The 22,214-nt window shown below is 41.4% G+C and overlaps 1 protein-coding gene across 7 annotated transcripts in view; it reads right to left on the bottom strand.

Annotated features, from left to right (window-relative positions):
• The window catches only part of Tpk1 (thiamin pyrophosphokinase 1), a 351,972-nt gene that overhangs the window by 93,438 nt on the left and 236,320 nt on the right, over window positions 1-22,214 (bottom strand). The window lies entirely within an intron of this gene.

Here is a 22,214-nt window from a genome sequence, read left to right on the forward strand (position 1 = left end):
CAAGACCACTGGGGAGATGCCATCGTTGTGTCAGATGTCCACTTAAGGTGACTGAGGTGGCAATGAATGGGTAGAAGACAGGGCAGTGTTAGGCCAGTGAGACCATCTGTGTGAAACCCTAATGGTGAACACTGACATAATTCATTGGTCAAGAGCCACAGAAGTACCGTGCTGCAGAGTGAATATTAATGTCAACTATGGCTTTGGTTAATACTGACATATCAATCGGAGTCCATCCCTTGTAACAAATGAGCCATATTAAGCCAAGATAATGGGGGTGGGGAGGAAAACTGTGTCTCATCTGCTCAGTTTTCCGTAAACCTAAAAACTGAAGTCTACTAATTTAAAAAAATGTCTCACAATGACCATTTCTCACCCTTATACAGGACCAACATCAATGAGGTCTGGACCTACACGAGATACAGCACCACTCAAAAAGAACACGCAGCCACTTCTTGGCAGCTGGTACAACCTCTGCTGCCTTTTCCCTCTGGGGAACAGTTTTATTTCATGCCAGGCGTGAGTCCTTACTGTTTGCATGGAGGTCTCCTCTAAACTGATGTAGGCTGAACAGTTCACCACGTAAACTTGAGTTTTGTTTCTGCTTACCATCCTCCACCCTAGCAGTACTTCTCTCCGAAGATACAAATACTGAATGCTTTACAAGTGATCCTCCCTCGATGCCAACTGGAGCATGCATGAACCCATTCTCAGGAGTGACAAAGCCTCCTGACACTAAAATGTCGTAAGGATGTTTGGGGGAAGGTGGATTCTGGTCCAGTTTCCTGATCAAAGGCTCTCGTCCTTGGGCCCCATGATAGAGCACCATGTTACCAGAGCGGATCCAGGTAATGCAAGCTTCCTGGGCAGTGGGTGGCCAAATCACAGGGTTCCCTAGCTCTGGAAGGAGGAATGGAGAAGTATGCATGGGCCCAGATCTCTGTGCCTCTGCTGGTGACATCATTTCTGACAATGAGACCTGCTGTCTTCCTTACCAGAGAGGGATTCCTATCTTCCTGGTTTGTCTCAGCTTTGGTGTATTATAGTTCATTCCTGTTTGTTAACTTATGATTGTCTTCCCCCTGTTTTGGGTCTGCTTAATAGTGTGGTCATGGTTAGCTGAAACACGGGTATGTCTGGTATGTTTGACAAAGGAAAGAAGGAATTATTTTTCATCTGGTGGATATTAATTCCCTAAGAGAAAACTCTTCAGCTTACATCATATAATGCAAAGGAAACAACACATATACATGTTACGTTTTATTTTCCCAGGGAAAGGAATGGCTGTTATAAAATCGTTGATTTAAATGGTGCAGTAGTAAGCTTTCTTATGTAGCTTTGCTCTGTGATCACTGCTTTCTTTGTTATTTTAAGAATCAACGGACCTTAAAATTTTCAATTTTAAGGGAAAAAACTAGTTTGTGGACTTGAGAATTCACAGATAGGTCTTAGCCTATAATCAATTAACTTTTTTTTTCCTCTTGTTCCCAAGAGGTGCTTTGCCATCTGTGAATGGTCTTTATATTTATAAATAAGCAAATTTCCCTTTTGTGGTTAGAAGACAGCAGCATTATGTTTTCCTCTTCTATCCTTATGTCTACATGACATTTTTAAAAAGTGAATAACTGTATAAAGGAATTCTGTTTATTCCTTGGATTAACAGGTCTAGCCTGTATGTGCCTTGACATAGGCAGGCGTACGGCTGACATTACAGAACTTCCTCAGGATTTATGCCATCACTGAAGACCAGAGGCACATGAACTAATCATCGGCTTCCATCGACTCTCATGAATCATCGCACAGGTTCCTGTTCCATCCTCTGTCCTGAGCTAAGATAACTCTTTAAGTCAAAGGCAGGTCCAATGAGTAAAGAAGGAACAAAAATCAATCACAGCCACTTCGCTTTTCTAACTGTGATTATTTGAACATATCGAAAAACCTCCATAAGGTATGAAATTCTAATTTAGTAAAAGAAAACAAGACATGTTCATATGGCACAGGGTCTGGAGATTGTGCTTACGATCATGCTCCTATGTTCCAATTCCAAGCTAGAGCAACAATACATACAAGTGGGTACCTACGAAGGCTTAAGAAATCGCTGTCATTTTGTTTTGTGTTACACCTCCTCTTTGCAAACAACTATGACATAACTGAGAAAAAAGATTAAAGCTCACCTACATTTTGCCTTTGAATAATCCCAAACATAGAGGCATATGAATTGATTATATCTGAGTCTTTAAATCCAATAACTATGCTAACATTCATGCCAAGAGTTCTTAGCATGGATCTCACAAAATACATAGCAAATTGATAAAATCATTCCCCAAACACAGGGAGAACACAAGGGTACTTCCTACTTAGTGTAGAAGATTCAAGGAGTGGGTGACAATGATAGTTCATAAAGTAGACAGTCATTCATAGAACTGCTTCTAATACTCAACTTATACCCTATTATCTGGCTAATTGCGGCTAAAATTGCAGGAACACACAGTTGCACATGTGGAATGCTGCTGCAGAATTACTTAACACAAGGCTAACCTCAGGAAGTTCATCTCCTGTAAGTTCGCCCAGATGCTTTAAAAACATATCAACAAACACTGCAAGAAATTAAACAGCCTGCGGGACAAAGAGTGAAAGAAGAAGACGGAGGATCTGCATTCACTTTACCAGAAGAGGTTCCTTCTTGCATACCAAGACAGGCTTGTGCTGAAATGTTTTCACGCTGGGATTGCTCACAGGATGAAAAGCAGTCACAAGAGAAATGGTGGCCCCAATGAACTTGTAGTTATTAAACCTCAGAGCTACAAGATTTGTACATTTTCTTTGATTCTGCTCCATAAATGAAGAATTCAAAATAGAAGCCTGGTGGGTTTACCTGAAATACTAATACCTGAAATGTACTAATCAATGCTACATGTGTTTATATGTAGCATATACACATACATGCTAAGTAGATGCTTGTAAGGAGTGTGTGTGTGTGTGTGTGTGTGTGTGTGTGAGAAAGAGAGAGAGAGAGAGAAAGAGAGAGAATGATCTCAGTATTTTCTTTTGAAAATGCATTAATATCTTATCTTTAGATAGCTTTTTAGAGTTTCAGATCACGTTAGATCATTTTCCAAAGTGCTCTGCACAGAACACTACTGCCAAGGTCAGAGAAGATTGGAAAAACTGCTCCCTGGGTTGTCCTCTTGGAAGTCACAATGTCTGTCAGTGCATCTGTGCTCTAGGTAGTCTTGCAGAAAAAAACAAACAAACAAAAAACATTTTCCTGAACGAGTGTTTTGCAGCCTCCCTTGCTGTGGAGCTCCCTGCACCTCTCAAACAGGACCTCATACCTCCCCATAAGAACTGCTCTTCCCTCATGACACCACTTAGGGAAACACTGACTTGGAACAGTAGTAATTCTGCAAAATGATGTTTTGTTTAATATTTTCAGAGCCAGAACACTTCAATGATATGTCTTAAAATTAATGAATAACTTACCCTGGATTTTTATTTTGGAAATTGTTGAATATACTCATGCTGAAATCATGGATGCTCTGATACTAGTTTAGACGGGCTCCACTATTAGGCAATTAATGCTTAATTCTCATTCCAAAGAAAACCTTTTTTTACAGACAGTTAAGTTAAAGTGAAAAATATTTGTGAAATAAACTGCTATTGTTAGATATTAAAATTAGATGTTAAAATATTATTATGACAGGCTGAAATTTTGATTAACCTCCTGACATTGGACTACTTCAAAATAAATTTGATGCAACCATGTCCATCCTTTGCTCTGTATCACCTCTCTATTTATGCTTTCTTACAGTGTGCTCTGCCCTATCTTTCTGCTTTCCTTTATTCTAGACAGAGAAAATAATCTGCTGAGTGCTCTCACACTAAATTGTCAAAAACTTACACTTGACCCCTCCAAAAGATGCTGACATTTAAAATGATGACTTCTAAAGACAGTATTTGTTCCCAAAGTAAGCATTTTTAACAATGGGAACAAGACAAGATATATGTATTTTCAATCAGAGTGATCTCAAGCGTTTTGAAATCACTTCAGATGAATGCTCTTCTCCTCAGCATGGAATAGGATCAGGATGCCCACATCCTCCTATCTATTCCTACTCCACTGCTCCAGGCTTAATCTGGAGAAACCCCAAAGCCCAGGGCATGCCTTGCTTCTCCATGACCCTCCATGTTCCCAGCACAGCACAGGTGATGTACTCCTAACCACTACAATGTTTAATCATTTGTGCCACAAAATGGACCATTTTGCTACTGTGTTGCATCTCTTAGATGGGTTCATATTGTATCTATTATAATAAGATTTCTTTGACAGCAAGGAGCCTTTTGAAAATTCTTTTTGGTTATATATGACATGGAAACCATTTTGGTATATTTCTAAAAGAATAAAATACATTTTATTCTAATTAGGGTCCCAGTCTTATAGATGTATATGATGGTGAGATTCACTGTGGTGTGTTCATACATGAACATAGGAAAGTTATGTCAGGTTCATTCCACTGCCTTTCCTATTCCTATCCACCTCCCTTACCCGCATTCCTTCTTCCCCTTTGTTTAATCCACTGAACTTCTATTCTCCCTCATCCTTGTTGTGGGTTACCATCCACATATCAGAGAGCATATCTGACCCATGTTTTTGGGTGATTGGCTTATTTTACTTAGCATGATAGTCTCCAGATCCATCCATTTACCAGTTAAATTCATAAAGTCATTCTTCTTTATGGCCAAGTGCTATTCCATTGTGTATATAAACTGCATTTTCTTTATCCATTCATCTGTTGAAGGACATCCAGGTTGGTTCCATAGTTTAGCTTATTGTGAATTAAGCTGCTATAAGCATTAATGTGGCTGTGTCACTGTAGTATGCTGAGTTTAAATCTGTTGGGTATAAACCAAAAAGTGGGATAACTAGATCAAATAGTGGTTCAATTCCTAGTTTTTTGAGGAATCTGTATACTGCTTTCCAGAGTGTTTGCACCAATTTGCATCCCACCAGCAATGTATGTGTGTGCCTTTTCCCCCACATCCTCACATTTATTGTTACTTGTATTCTTGATAATTGCCATTCTGACTGGAGTAGAATGAAATCTCAGTGTAATTTTAATGTGCATTTCTCTGTTAGAGATGTTGAATTTATTTTTAATATATTTTTGACTGTATTTCTTCTTCTGAGAGGTATATGTTTAGTTCCTTTGCCAATTTATTGACTGGGTTATTTGCTTTTTGAGTTCTTTGCATATCCTGAAAATTAACACCTTATCTGAGGTGCAGATGGCAAAGATTTTCTCCCATTCTGTAAGCTCTCTCCTCACACTCTGATTGTTTCCTTTGCTGTGATAAGGCTTTTTAGTTTGATGCCATCTCACTTATTGATTTTTTTTAATTTACTTCTTGTACTTTAGAAAGTCTTATTGAGGATGTCACTCCCTTAAGCTGACATGCTAAAGTGTGGGGCCTACATTTTCTTCTAGTATGTGCAGAATTTGTGGACTAATTCCTAGGTCTTTGATCTTCTTTGATTTTGTGCAGGGTAAGAGATAGGGGTTAAATTTCATTCTTCTACAATATGGATTTCCAGTTTTTCCAGCACCATTTGTTGAAGAGGCTATCTTTTCTCCAATGTATATTTTTGGTGCCTTTATCTAGTTTGAGGTAATTGTATTTCCATGGATTTGTCTCTGTGTGTCCTATTCTGTTCCATTGGTCTTCATGTCTGTTTTGGTGCCAATAGCATGCTGTTTTTTGTTACTATATCTCTGTAGCATAATTTAAGGTCTGTTATTGTGATGCTTCCTGCTTTGCTTTTCTCGCTAACGATTGCTTTGGCTATTCTGGGACTCTTGTTTTTCCAAATGAATTTCAATGACTGCTTTTTCTACTTCTATGAAGAATGTCATTGGAATTTTAATAGGAATTGCATTAAATCTGTATAGCCTTTTTGGTAGTATGGCCAATTTTACAATATTAATTCTTCCTATCCAAGAACATTGGGTGGTCTTTTCATGTTCTAAGGATTTCCTCAATTTCTCTCTCTAGGGTTCTGCAGTTTTCATTATAGAGGTCTTTCACCCTCTTTTGTTAGATTATTCCCATGTATTTTATTTTCTTTTTGATGCTATTGTAAATGGAATAGTTTTCCTAAGTTCTCTTTCAGCTGATTCAAGGACTCTGTTGAAAAGAAGTGGTGAAAGTGGGCATCCCTGTCTTGTTCTTGTTTTTTGAGGGAATGCTTTAAGTTTTCCTCCTTTTTGAATGATGTTGGCCTTGGGTTTAACATATATAGCTTTAACTATGTTGAGGTATGTTCCTTCTACTAGTTTTTCTTGTGTTTTAAACATAAATAGATGCTCTATTTTGTGAAATGCTTTTATTGAATCTACTGAGATAATCATGTGTAGACTTAAATATAAGGAGTCCTTTTTTTTTCCTGTTAGATATAGAGTATAAGAAAGACATAATTATATGTCTAATAAATATCTGATTGGTTAATTGGTTAGAATAAAAGGGAAAATTATGTTAACATGAAAAGGTGTCAATATGCCATGAAAAATCATCTTTTTCAAAATTTGAGTAGATGAGTGAGGGTCCAGATGACCAAAAAGGCTCCTGAGGAAGACCTCATGTTCTTTGTCCAGATGTTTGCTTACCTGTACACTAGGACACATGAAGCACAACCAATCCTCAGGAAACCTCTGTTAATAGTTTTCAAAGCACACTTAAAATGCATGTACCATGTACATTTTTATGTAAATGTATACAGTACATTATGTATTTTTATATAAAATGGAAACTATAATACTACCTTACTGAATTATTCTCAGTACTAAATATCATACAATGTGCAATGTTCCAAGAACAGAGCTTTAGGAATTATATTATAAATGTTGATTTAGGTACCCTTCTTCTATCATGTTTAATTGGTATATAGGCTTTATTTGTATCCCCCTTTTTTAATCAGTCACCTTGCCCCAGTCATTTATAAAAAGAAAATTAGTGTGATTATCCTTCATTAGACTCACATGAAATCTCAGGAGAGAGTAAAAGAAACATTTTTTTATTCAAACATTTTTATAGTACACTTTCATTAAACATTAAGACATCTCAGGAAGAATTATAACTCTATGATGAAGAAGCTTTAGCTTTTACCAAATTAGTTTCTACTTCCTTCACTTTATTCCTTTTTTTTTTTTTAAGAAAAGTACTTGTACTTGTACCTTCTGAGGCCTCATATTTGGTGCCATATCCAAAATGTAACCTTACAATGATTTTTTAGAATTCTCAGTGTTAACTGAGCTGACTGCTATGATAGCACAGTTATTTTTATTTATTTTTTTCAATGCCAGCAATAATTTTGGTAAAGTTCCTATCAGATTTTTAAATCCACTGGCCTTGTTTCCCACGTTTTCTCCTGACCGGTGAACAGCTGCTGGAATGCCAGCACTGAGGAATACATTGCCATTCTGCTCCTTGTCTTAACTGCTCCAGCTTCTCACTAGAAAAGGGCTGTGCAGAGCCCAGTGTGATAGGCCATCACCTTCCCAGAGTTTCCCTAGGCACAGCTGCCTCCCTCCACCTGGCCCTCCCTTGTTCACACCACTCAGCTGGTAATCGGCAGACTAGAGATCTCAATGTAAGCACATTTTGATTTTAAAGTCCACATCTCTTTACTACCTTGTCACATCTTTTAGTCTTCTAACTGTAAAAGCTGGTGAGGCTCATTTCATTCTTTTGCTTTCTTCCTGTTCTTTCTTTTTCCTTTTTGTTCCTTATATTCAGTCTCTAAGTTAGGCTTTGTGCAAACTTGTTGATGGTTAGTAGTACTTACACAGTAAATGAATGAATTACTAAGGGAACAAACACCTGTCTGCTTTGCTCTCATCCACCCATCTTCAACACTTCCAATTCTACTTATATCTCCATTCACTTAACCGTTTGTTGTTAATGGTTGTATATAAGAGGCAGAGAAGACTCCGTGGGACCCTCATTCATGTTTTTAAAACACACTTACTGGGTTTTCCAGAGGTGTAAAATAGTTAAAGCAAAATCAATAACCAGGCTAAGATCAAGAAAACTAAGATATGAAAAGCATTTTTTATAAACTAAGACATCTATATGAATCAGGATCAAATAAAAACGCTGTTTTCACCATAAGTGTTATAAAATATTAACGAGAGGCAGGTAGGTTAATATTCAGATGACACAAGTTCTAGCACAGCTCAGATGCTGCCTCAGTATCGTTCTTGACTTGCAGCTGTCTGTGCAAGGTACTGGGCACACTGCTTGAACTCAAGGACAGGAGCCATGTCTCATTAATTTTCATATCTACAAATCTTTGCACTGTGGGGCAAACAGTACAAATACAATAAATATTTATCACACAGGGGCACTAAGCTTAGCAGTTTCCTACATCTAGTCTTTTTTTTTTCTTTACTCCCTACTTCTGCCAGTTACCACCTCATTACACCCATTTCTTGGTTCCTTTTCACATTGAAATTCCTAGGAAAGCTTGTCTAAATGTACTGTCTCCAATTACTGCCCTCCAGTGTTCTCTTAGAGTCATTCCAAATAAACTTTTGCTTTTGCTCCACCTCCCTTTTACGTTGGCTTTCATCAGGACAACCAATGGCCTCGAACTGGTAAATCTAAAGGCCAATTCACTAGTTCTCACCCAACTCAACCTACCAGCCTACAGTGCACAGGATTTTCAACCCCTCCTCTTTGGAATACCATCTTTACCTTGCTTTCAGAAAACCACACTCTCTTGGTTTTTCTTTTAACCCACATCTCCTTTCCCAGCTCCTCCTCTTGTCTCCAAAATCACTGTAGAACTTCAGGACATAGGCCCTAGATCTCAGCTAGATCTTCCTCTATAATCTATCTATACCATGCTCCTAAGATCTTAGTCATCTGGATTTTGTCAAATCCTAAATGTATATCTCTAGCCCAGACCATTCCTCCAAGTTCTGGTTTTGAATGTTCAACTGCCTACTTTATATATCCTGATATTTTACCTTGAAGCTACCATATTCAACAGCTTTTTATCTCAGATGGTGGCTGCTCCTCTTTCCAACTGATAAGCTAATGCTTTTTCTTATTTTCCTCACACCTTACTTCTAACTCATAAGGAAATCCTACTGTAGTACTTCATGACATACAATCTGTGTGTCTTGGCCAAAATGTTGGAGTATACACACATTTCAAGTTATGTAAACCATAATCTTAATATTTACAGTAGCCTTATTTTTATACCTCTTCTAGATAAGAGTCTTTGACATCAGAAATGCACAAGGAGTGATACTGTTTTGTGGGGGCTTTGGAAGACATGTGGGTAATGAAGGGGATTATATAGATTTTTTACCTCTTGAGAAAAAGTTTTGCTAAGATTTTTGGGGACTAATATGTCTTAATGCTATTTAGTTTGCATTTCTGTGCAGGAGAAGAGATTATGATGATGAGAGCACAAACACACTGGCCGTGATCTGTTGGGTTGAAGTAACAAGGGAGATGAAGCAGTCTCCATTGGTCACAGCTCACATGCACTCAGGCCAGCACCATCACACCCCCTCCTATCTGGCTGATCCATTTGGTCTTTAACCCTCCTCCGTTCACACAGGTGCAGGTGCTCAGCCTCTTCCTCCTCCTCTCTCTCCGTGGCAGTCAGGCCCCAAGAGCATCCACAATGAACTTTGCTTCTTAGTATGTATGCCTCCTGTATTCCTCAGCAGGAGACTCTAGAAGTGATGGCCTCACTCTCAGGCCACAGTAAATTAAAAAAAAATAAATAAATAAAAGGTACAGCTTGCTCTAGAGGAAGCCAGTCACTGTGCCACCAGGATGCTGGAGCAGCCTTGTAGGGAGTCCATGTGGAGAGGAATGGGGCCCGCACCCCCACCTGCAGCCGGAGCCAGCTGGCCAGCTGTGTGAGTGGGCCCCCGAGTCAGAGGCCCGAGGCCAAATAGCTTCTGATACCCTCTGCCTGAAGTGTTCCGCCAACCCCAAGTTCCTGACCTACACGGGACTCTGAAGGGTATACAGCATGTCCCAGGGTCCTGGGCAACCTGCTGCAGGACAAGGCTGGCTAATGACCCCAAACCTCTGGCTGTCGTTTTCCAGGTGCCTCTGTCTGTACTGTGTGGTCTCTGCATCCCCAGGGCCATCTTCGTTCTCAGCCTCTGACCCTTCGGCTCCTTTAAGTGTCCATAAAGCAGAAAAATGGGCATTTTAGAAACATTGTTGTTCAAAAGAGTGTATGGATCCCTTTTTAAAAAGCCTAAGATTGACAAGTTTTTGTTGTTGTTCATAACGGAAAAAAAAAAAAAAATCCTGCTACTTTTTCCTTCCTGTCTCTAGAGGTTACCTAGACTGATTTTTCCCACTTTATCTTTATTTTTTCTTAAGCTATTGTATGAACTTGGGAAAGGTAACGGTGAAGTAGGAGAAAAATGTTCCCTAACAGTTATGAAATGAAGATAGATGAAACAATCACGAAACACCATTATTTTATGCTTAGTGCCACTCTAAGTACTAAAGATCACCACACTGTATATGATTATTAAAACGGACCACATCGAAGGAAGAATGAACCATATTTCACAATGAATTTGGCATAGTGGGAAAAAAAGCACTAAAAATAGTGTATGTTAATGATCTCTCTTCTTGTCCCAAAGTCACATAATCTTTCTGCATTTAAATATATGGTAAGATGTGACCACACTGTTATTTTAAATTTGATTTGGCCATTATCAAGTTTCCAAAATTGGATATCCTGATACCAGGCATATTTTAGAAGTAAGACACGAGAAGCTGCATCCTGTGTTTCCCACCTTGTATTTGCTGCTTTACTAATTTTTTTATACAATAAATTTTGTTTTTGTTTTGCTGTTACCAATTTTTGGTATCCTATAAAGCCTACTATGATGGAAAAGAACAGGTACTCACAACAAAGCAGAATTACCAACATATTTATGGCCTTGTCATTTGACAGGGAAGGTCAAAGCGTCTCAGAGTTTATTCATAACCCAGCACTAGCTTTCAATTCTTTGGAAATTGCTCCTTGATACCCAGCTTTCCTGAAATCACAGAGAGTGGCAGCCTCTCTCTTAAGGTATAAATCAGATCTAAATAACTGATCGCACTTTCTTTCTCTAGATCTGGACAAGAAAAGAGCTGCCTTTCATTGCTGAATGCTGGAACTTAGAAAAACCCAGTGTACCAAAGATGCTCTTAATTTTTATAGTTGTCTGTAAGAAAACAGTCTTTGAGATTATTAAAAAAAAAAAGGTCCTGCTCTTGAATGTCAGTGGCTTTTTGATAACCTCCCTTGATTTCTTAAATCCAAATGCAATACTATTGCCTATGCAGGGATGGTATATCACTATTAATCCTATCATGACACAGTTATTCCATAACTAACATGAGCAAAATGTGCATGATTTTGGCACACTACAATACAAGCCAATGACACAGTGGAAAGTGAAATGGTATATCACAGTTTTTGTGTAAACTGTTTTAATTATTAGTAAATTATGAATATTTAAACATATTTAACTTCTAGCATTTCATTCATGGTAGATACATATTTATTTGGAGACATATTCAAAAAACTATAAAAGACTTTGGAAATGGATAAGATAAATGGATTGCAACAAAAGTTTTGCTTCATTCATATAATCAAAAGAAATCAACCCACAATAAAAATCACAATCTCTTGCCTAATTTCTGGCCCAAAGTCAGTTCTCAATACTGAAACCAATGTCGGAGAGGATGTATCCTCAGGAGGAAGAACCCTGTGACAGCCCCCAAGCATATAATCCCCCAGTCCTTCCCCAAGGAGGACTATACACATTTACTAAAGTAAACCCCTGGAATCTCATGGGGAAAGAAAAACATCCAGACATTGCCAAGATATGATCAAGAGTTGCAGAATAAGGATCAGTGTTGACATGAAGACCCAGGATCCTGAGGCACCACCTAAGATTGAAGGCATGAATGGAGAATAGGAAATGGGCTCTTGGGCCTAGTCCATCTCATGGAGGTCTGCTAGTCCATGGACAATTTGGTGCTTGAGCATAAAATTAGAATGGACATACTTGAGAGTGGTCAGAATTCCCATACTAATTCCATGGCTGTGGGGTAAAAGTTGGGAAGACCAACAGAAGTATCTTGAACTGTCATTAGTATGTCCCTCCTGCTAGAGATGGTAATTGAAGTCCATTGCTGAATACAGGGGAGAATTGGAAGATGAGTTACCTTTTTTTTTTAAATGAGTAACTGAAGTTCATCCTTCCATTAATTCAGAGACCATGAGGACATGAAAGACAGGGTCATGTCTCTGTTTGAGGAACACACAATGTAGGGTGAGGGAGAAGAAAGACATGAAGCCCTACCTCTGACAGAATACAACAAGCTGCCAGGGGATGTGAACGATGCCAGGAGGGGTTCAGGAGCACGGTTCAGGGCTGGGGTGGTGGGCTCTGAGAAGGAGCCGATTTATCTGAACACGATCTACAAGTAATGCTGCAATTTCCAAAGTTAAAGAAGACACACGGAGACTGCCAGAGAAGGAAAAGGGGGAGAAAGTACAGAGTCCGAATAATAGAGAGTCGAGGCATTCCTCGAAAGCCAGTACCATAGCTGAAGATGAAACTGGAAAAGAAAACCCCAATACAATTGTCCCCACTTGTCCTAAGAGGATATGCTCCAAGACCTCACCCAAGGGCATCATGCTTCAGAAGTGTCACTTATCAACAGAGGTGTGTTCTGAGAAATGTGTCGTTAGGTGACTCTGCTGTATGAACATCCTAGATGGTACTTACTCAAAGACAGCTGCCTTGTCCCTGGACTATACAATCTTAGGAAAGCACCAGTCTGTTGGCTGAGATGTCATTATGTGGTACATGACTGCTAATTTTTCCTATCCACACACACCTATGATAAAGTGTCCTTTATAAATTAGGTGCAGTAAGATTGTTATGGGCCAGGCTATACGGGCAATGGCCAAACAGACTCCATTTTGCCCTGAGAGTCCACGTCATGTAAGAAATGCTTCTCCCGGAAGATGGCGGCGAGGGGAGTGCATTGCCCCCGTGTGCCGCATCACTGGGCGGGAGAATGACGAGTCAGGACGGCTAAAGGCTATCTTGTTAGGAATTTCCAGCAAAAGTGGGGTGCTCCGGAACCTGGAGGAAGGATTTCCATCGCATGAGGATCAGCTACGGGGGGCTCAAACGCGAGAGATTTGTCCGCACGGAGGGTCACCCTGCTTGTTCAGCAAATCGCCCCGCGGCTAGAGTCCGAGGCGCGCGCTGGGAAACGAGGAGATAGCTACGCAGGGATACAGCGCTGCAGATTCTGTGGGCTCCTGCCAGCTGTGCAAGCACCATACTCAGTGCTGAATTCTGGGTTTGAGACAGGGGAAGGAAGCGGTCCAATTCGGTTCTCCACACCGGTCAGACCACAGAGGAGTCCAGCGGCCACCATCTTGGAGAGCTGACATCACCATCCCTGTTTTCGACTGACCGCAGCTCATTCAGCCATAGAACGGGTAATTTCAGGCTGCCATTCGCCTGCGGCTTGCAGACAAGTTACACAGGCTCAGTGCTAAACAGCCCGCGGAATCTGCTTCTTGGAGCCTGCTCTTATCAGAGCATGCATCAAGCACGGAGCGGCTGAGTTCCGGCTCCCAGAACTGCTCTGGCCCAGGGTTAAGGAGCCCGTGGAAACTGCTTCTCGGTCCGGGTCCTGCTGAGTACCGTGGAGGTAAATAGCAACCGAGCCTTCATGGGCAGTGGCAACGGGACTGAGACGGGGCTTGTGAGGGCCGGTCAGGACTCACCCATTGCTTTGGTCACCCGGCAAAGGGAACGAAATGCTGCCATTCGCATGGGATACCAACATGGCAGAGATCTGATGTCATCAGAAAGCGGCGGAGGAGAGAACTTCATCAATACCAGCGGTGACATAAACAGTAGGTCTCCTGGTAGGGGGGGTGAGGCACAGACACCTGAGTCTTTCTTGCTTTGTCGTCGAGCCAGAGGGGAGGAGCGGGGCCGCCGCCCGTGCCCGGAGCAGACCCAGCGGCCCGCCAGCGTGGCACACACGTCACCCCAACTGGAGAAGGGGCAGAGCCTTCGCCCGCGCCCAGATCAGGCCCAGCGGCCCGCCGGTGTGGTGGTCATGTGACCCCAATTGGAGTGGGGGCAGAGCAGAGCCGCTGCCTGTGCCCGAAAGGTGGGCAGACCTGCGACCGACCAGCGGAACAGGCCCAGTGGCCTGCTGGCGTGACAGACACGTCACCCTAATTGGAGTAGGAGCAGAGCAGAGCCTTCGCCCGCGCCCAGTACAGGCCCAGCAGTCCGCGGGTGTGGTAGACAAGTCACAGCAATTGGAGGAGGGGCAGAGCAGAGCCACCGCCCGCGCCTGCAGGGTAGGCAGACCTGCAACCGACCTGCGGATCAGGCCCAGTGGCCTGCCGGCGTGGTACACACGTCACCCCAATTGGAGTAGAGGCAGAGCAGAGCCGCCGCCCGCTCCTGGAACAGGCCCAGCGACCTGCCGGCGTGGTAGTCACGACACCCCAATTGGAGTACGGGCAGACCAGAGCTGCCACCCGCGCCCGAAAGGTAGGCAGACCTGCGACCGACCAGTGAAACAGGCCCAGAGGCCTGCCGGCGCGACAGACACGTCAACCCATTTGGAGTAGGGGCAGAGAAGAGCCGCCGCCCGTGCCTACAAGGTAGGCAGACCTGCGAATGACTGGTGAAACAGGCCCAGCGGCCGGCCGGGGTGGTAGGCACGTCACCCCAGTTGGAGTAGGAGCAGAGCAGAGCCTTCGCCCACGCCCGGAACAGGCCCAGTGGCCCACGGGTGTGGTAGACAAGTCACAGCAATTGGAGGAGGGGCAGAGCAGAGCCACCGCCCGCGCCTGCAAAGTTGGAAGACCTGCAACCCACCCGTGGATCAGGCCCGGTGGCCTGCGGGCATGGTACACACGTCACCCCAATTGGAGTAGAGGCAGAGCAGAGCTTTCGCCCGCGCCCGGGACAGGCCCAGCGGCCCGCCGGCACAGTAGTCACGTCACTCCAATTGGAGTAAGGGCAGAGCAGAGCCGCCTCCCGCGCCCGGAATAAGCCCAGCGACCCGCCAGCGAGGTAGACACGTCACCCCAATTGGAGTAAGGGCAGAGCAAAGCCACCGCCAGCGCCTGCAAGGTAGGCAGACCTGCGACCGACAGGCAGAACAGGCCCAGGGGTCCATGGGCGTGGTAGACACCTCACACCAATTGGAGGAGGGGCAGAGCAGAGCCGCCGTCCACGCCTGCAAGGTAGGCAGACCGCCGCCGGACCCTGCAAGGGAGACTTTTCAACTATACAAGAGCAATATAAATATATAGGGGGAAAATTTTTCAAAAACACAACAGTTTCACCAAGTAGAAAGAAACGCAAGCAGTATGAAAAGACAAGGAAAGAAAGGACCACAAGCAATGCAGGTCAACTCAACTTTAGAAGAGGTAACAGCTGCAGCAGATGGAATGTCAGATAAAGAATTCAGGATATACATGCTTCAGATGATCTGGAGTATCAAGGAAGACATTAGACAGCAAAATCAGACAATGAAAGATCACTTCAACAATGAATTACACAAACAAATCCAGGAAGCAAAGGATCAACTATACAGGGAGATAGAGGTTATAAAAAACAAACAAACAGAAATCCTAGAAATGCAGGAATCAATAAACCAACTTAAAAACTCAATGGAGAATACTACCAGCAGAGTAGAACACTTAGAAGATAGAACATCAGACAATGAAGACAAGGTATTTCAACTTGAAAAGAACATAGACAGCTCAGCAAGACTGTTAAGAAACCATGAGCAGAACATCCAAGAAATATGGGAAAACATAAAGAGACCAAACTTAAGAGTCATTGGGATACAGGAAGGTATAGAGGTCCACACCAAAGGAATGAGCAATCTATTCAATGAAATAATAAGAGAAAACTTCCCAGACTTGAAGAATGAGACAGAATCCCAAATCCTAGAAGCCTACAGGACATCGAATGTGCAAAATCATAAGAGATCCACACCTAGACACATTATAATGAAGATGCCCAACATACAGAATAAGGAGAGAATTTTAAAAGCTACAAGAGAAAGGAAGCAGATTACATTTAGGGGTAAGCCAATCAGGATAACAGCTGATCTTTCAACACAGACTCTGAAAGCTAGAAGATCCTGGAATAACATATTTCAAACACTGAAAGAAAATGGGTTCCAACCAAGAATTGTGTATCCAGCGAAATTAAGCTTCAGGATGGAAAATGAAATTAAAACCTTCCACGATAAACAAAAGTTAAAAGAATTTGCAGCTAGAAAACCATCTCTTCAAAACATCCTAGGCAAAACATTACAGGAAGAGGAAATGGAAAATAACAATGAAAACCAACAGTGGAAGGTAGGACAGTAAAGGGGGGCGGGAAATAATCAAAGAGGAAAACAAACCATGTTTAGTAACATAAATAAACAAATATGGCTGGAAGAACAACCCATATCTCAATAATAACCCTAAATGTTAATGGCTTAAACTCACCAATTAAGAGACACAGGCTAGTAGAATGGATCACAAAACAAGACCCAACAATATGCTGCCTACAGGAGACGCATTTGATAGGAAAAGACATACATAGGCTGAAGGTGAAAGGTTGGGAAAAATCATATCACTCATGTGGACGTCGGAAACAAGCAGGAGTGTCCATACTCATATCAAATAAAATAGATTTCAAGCCAAAGTTAATCAAAAGGGATAAAGAGGGACACTACATACTGCTTAAGGGAACCATACACCAACAAGACATAACAATCATAAATATATATGCCCCAAACAATGGTGCAGCTATGTTCATCAAACAAACTCTTCTCAAGTTCAAGAGTCTAATAGACCACCACACCATAATCATGGGAGACTTCAACACACCTCTCTCGCCACTGGACAGATCTTCCAAACAAAAGTTGAATAAGGAAACTACAGAACTCAATAACACAATTAATAACCTAGACTTAATTGACATATATAGAATATACCACCCAACATCAAGCAGTGACACTTTTTTCTCAGCAGCACATGGATCCTTCTCAAAAATAGATCATATATTATGTCACAGGGCAACTCTTAGACAATATAAAGGAGTAGAGATAATACCACGCATCCTATCTGATCATAATGGAATGAAACTGAAAATCAACGATAAAAGAAGGAAGGAAAAAGCATACATCACTTGGAGAATGAACAATAGGTTACTGAATGATCAATGGGTTATAGAAGACATCAAGGAGGAAATTAAAAAATTCTTAGAGATAAATGAAAACACAGACACAACATATCGGAATCTATGGGACACATTGAAAGCAGTTCTAAGAGGAAAATTCATTGCTTGGAGTTCATTCCTTAAAAAAAGAAAAAACCAACAAATAAATGATCTCATACTTCATCTCAAAATTCTAGAAAAAGAAGAGCAAAACAACAGCAAAAGAAGTAGAAGGCAAGAAATAATTAAAATCAGAGCTGAAATTAATGAAATCGAAACAAAAGAAACAATTGACAAAATTGACGAAACTAAAGTTGGTTCTTTGAAAAAATAAACAAAATCGACAGACCCTTAGCCATGCTAGCGAAGAGAAGAAGAGAGAGAACTCAAATTACTAGCATACGGGATGAAAAAGGCAATATCACAACAGACACTTCAGAAATACAGAAGATAATCAAAAACTATTTTGAATCCTTATACTCCAATAAATTAGAAGATAGTGAAGGCATAGATAAATTTCTTAAGTCATATGATCTGCCCAGATTGAGTCAGGAGGATATAGACAACCTAAACAGACCAATATCAATTGAGGAAATAGAAGAAACCATCAAAAGACTACCAACTAAGAAAAGCCCAGGACCGGATGGGTATACAGCAGAATTTTACAAAACCTTTAAAGAGGAACTAATACCAATACTTTTCAAGCTACTTCAGGAAATAGAAAAAGAGGGAGAACTTCCAAATTCATTCTACGAGGCCAACATCACCCTGATACCTAAACCAGACAAAGACACTTCAAAGAAAGAAAACTTCAGACCAATATCTCTAATGAACCTAGATGCAAAAATCCTCAATAAAATTCTGGCGAATCGGATACAAAAACATATCAAAAAAATTGTGCACCATGATCAAGTAGGATTCATCCCTGGGATGCAAGGCTGGTTCAATATACGGAAATCAATAAATGTTATTCATCACATCAATAGACTTAAAAATAAGAACCATATGATCATCTCGATAGATGCGGAAAAAGCATTCGACAAAGTACAGCATCCCTTTATGTTCAAAACTCTAGAAAAACTAGGGATAACAGGAACATACCTCAATATTGTAAAAGCAATCTATGCTAAGCCTCAGGCTAGCATCATTCTGAATGGAGAAAAATTGAAGGCATTCCCTCTAAAATCTGGAACAAGACAGGGATGCCCTCTCTCACCACTTCTGTTCAACATAGTTCTCGAAACACTGGCCAGAGCAATTAGACAGATGAAAGAAATTAAAGGCATCAAAATAGGAAAAGAAGAACTTAAATTATCACTATTTGCAGTTGACATGATTCTATACCTAGCAGACCCAAAAGGGTCTACAAAGAAGCTATTAGAGCTAATAAATGAATTCAGCAAAGTGGCAGGATATAAAATCAACACGCATAAATCAAAGGCATTCCTGTATATCAGCGACAAATCCTCTGAAATGGAAATGAGGACAACCACTCCATTCACAATATCCTCAAAAAAAATAAAATACTTGGGAATCAACCTAACAAAAGAGGTGAAAGACTTATACAATGAAAACTACAGAACCCTAAAGAGAGAAATAGAAGAAGATCTTAGAAGATGGAAAAATATACCCTGTTCATGGATAGGCAGAACTAACATCATCAAAATGGCGATATTACCAAAAGTTCTCTATAGGTTTAATGCAATGCCAATCAAAATCCCAACGGCATTTCTTGTAGAAATAGAGAAAGCAATCATGAAATTCATATGGAAAAATAAAAGACCCAGAATAGCAAAAACAATGCTAAGCAGGAAATGTGAATCAGGCGGTATAGCGATACCAGACTTCAAACTATACTACAGAGCAATAGTAACAAAAACAGCATGGTACTGGTACCAAAACAGGCGAGGGGACCAATGGTACAGAATAGAGGACACAGAAACCAATCCACAAAACTACAACTACCTTATATTTGATAAAGGGGCTAAAGGCATGCAATGGAGGAAGGATAGCATCTTCAACAAATGGTGCTGGGAAAACTGGAAATCCGAATCCCTTTCTCTTGCCATGCACAAAAGTTAATTCAAAATGGATCAAGGAGCTTGATATCAAATCAGAGACACGCCGTCTGATAGAAGAAAAAGTTGGCTACGATCTACATACTGTGGGGTCAGGCTCCAAATTCCTCAATAGGATACCCATAGCACAAAAGTTAATAACTAGAATCAACAAATGGGACTTACTCAAACTAAAAAGTTTTTTCACAGCAAAAGAAACAATAAGAGAGGTAAATAGGGAGCCTACATCCTGGGAACAAATCTTTACTCCTCACACTTCAGATAGAGCCCTAATATCCAGAGTATACAAAGAACTCAAAAAATTAGACAATAAGAGAACAAACAACCCAATCAACAAATGGGCCAAGGACCTGAACAGACACTTCTCAGAGGAGGACATACAATCAATCAACAAGTACATGAAAAAATGCTCACCATCTCTAGCAGTCAGAGAAATGCAAATCAAAACCACGCTAAGATACCATCTCACTCCAGTAAGATTGGCATCCATTATGAAGTCAAACAACAACAAGTGCTGGCGAGGATGTGGGGAAAAGGGTACACTTGTACATTGCTGGTGGGACTGCAAATTGGTGCAGCCAATTTGGAAAGCAGTATGGAGATTTCTTGGAAAGCTGGGAATGGAACCACCATTTGACCCAGCTATTCCCCTTCTCGGTCTATTCCCTAAAGACCTAAAAAGAGCATGCTACAGGGACACTGCTACATCGATGTTCATAGCAGCACAATTCACAATAGCAAGACTGTGGAACCAACCTAGATGCCCTTCAATAGACGAATGAATAAAAAAAAGGTGGCATTTATACACAATGGAGTATTACTCTGCATTAAAAAATGACAAAATCATAGAATTTGCAGGGAAATGGATGGCATTAGAGCAGATTATGCTAAGTGAAGCTAGCCAATCCCTAAAAAACAAATGCCAAATGTCTTCTTTGATATAAGGAGAGTAACTAAGAACAGAGTAGGGACGAAGAGCATGAGAAGAAGATTAACATTAAACAGGGATGAGAGGTGGGAGGGAAAGGGAGAGAGAAGGGAAATTGCATGGAAATGGAAGGAGACCCTCAGGGTTATACAAAAGTACATACAAGAGGAAGTGAGGGGAAAGGGAAAAATAATACAAGGGGGAGAAATGAATGACAGTAGAGGGGGTAGAGAGAGAAGAGGGGAGGGGAGGGGATGGGAGGGGGGATAGTAGAGTGCTGCAGTCTGGCTGGGCACAAAATCATGAGCCACCACACAGCTTGTAGATTCAAACAGCAACTCTTTATTCCCGAACTCACACCAGCCGTCTACAATCACGTTCTGGGGAAATCCACGTTCTCTGCCCAAATCCACCCCCACTGGGCTTCTGTCTCCCAAAAAATACTGTCTGAATCCTGTGAGAACTCAAGGGGAACTCAGGCAGCAGGATACGCCCTATTCCCAGCAGGAATAATCTTAAACCTGGGACAGGAACGCCCTAAACCCGATTATCCTAAACCGGGAACACCCTAAACCCGGATCCGCCCTGGTCCTTGAGCAAGGTCACCTACATGCAATGTCACTGCAAAATGTCCTATTTCCACGAGTCCTTCCACTAAGCAACATGGGTTACGCTGGCAAGGAAACTGTCATACCTAGTTGGCTAATGGCTCCCAGCAGTAGAGGATAGGAAAGGCAGCAGAATACAACAGACACTAGTATGGCAATATGTAAATCAATGGATGTGTAACTGATGTGATTCTGCAATCTGTATATGGGGTAAAAATGGGAGTTCATAACCCACTTGAATCAATGTGTGAAATATGATATATCAAGAACTATGTAATGTTTTGAACAACCAACAATAAAAAATTAAAAAAAAAAAAAAAAAAGAAATGCTTCTCCCGTGGAAATCCCTGCCTCTGTACCCATCAACAGTTGCTTAGCATGGCATGTTTGGCAACACAAAATGGTAATTCTTAGACAATGTAAAAGTGTTCTCTCTTTGGTTCCCATTTTTCTTGGACAATGTACCCTGTCAGGGATTGATTGCCCTAGACGTTAGCAGTCATTCTTTAAGGTGTACACAACTAGGGACATTTTGGCCCACTCTCCTTTCTGCTTATGATTTTAGATCTCATGGCATTTGTTTATGGTTTTGAACCACAGCAATAGCCACTTATGCTTTAATATGGTTTTGGACTATAAAAGGTGTACTCGAACCCTGGGATGGGGTCAAAGGGTGTAGACTTGCAGCCTACCCTTAGCCTGACAGCTGGTGGATCTGGACCGCCAGCTAGTGAACAAAGGTCTCCTGGTTTGAGATCGACTTGGTGATTTACTGCAATCTCGCCTTAACAAGATGTTAATAGTAACAGTCAAACAAAACAGCTGTAAAAATATGCTGTAACTAAATACATGTAAAACTTATGAATCATCTCTGGAACTTTCCATGAAAGAGATCAGTTACTCTGAAACATTCCCTTACATTTCCAATTAATTTTCTATTCTTGTCCTTACAGATATCATCAGGATTTGAGAGTGTGATGGTAGAATACCACATCTGCAGCCAAGTAGCCCTGACTGTAGCTGCTAGGCCAGATGTGCTATCCACTGGGGAGGAAACACAGCCTCCCAATAAAGGAACCATGTGTCCCTCTCCTAACTCCCCGCAGAGGCCCACGGCAGCCAGCAGAGCATGTGGCAGACCCTGCTTCAAGGCCTCTGATGACACAACTTCGTTTCCCCCCATTTTCCTTTGAACTATCGGTCATGGAGACGTTCCCTAGGCATCATTGGAAGCTGTATGTTCAAAATGGCAGAGCTGAAAACACTCTGGGCCCCTAAATGACCC

Source organism: Marmota monax, unplaced genomic scaffold, assembly GCF_021218885.2.
Source record: "Marmota monax isolate L192 unplaced genomic scaffold, Marmota_monax_Labrador192_F-V1.1 WCK01_AAM20220418_F8-fsc00122, whole genome shotgun sequence".
Lineage (NCBI taxonomy): Eukaryota > Metazoa > Chordata > Mammalia > Rodentia > Sciuridae > Marmota > Marmota monax.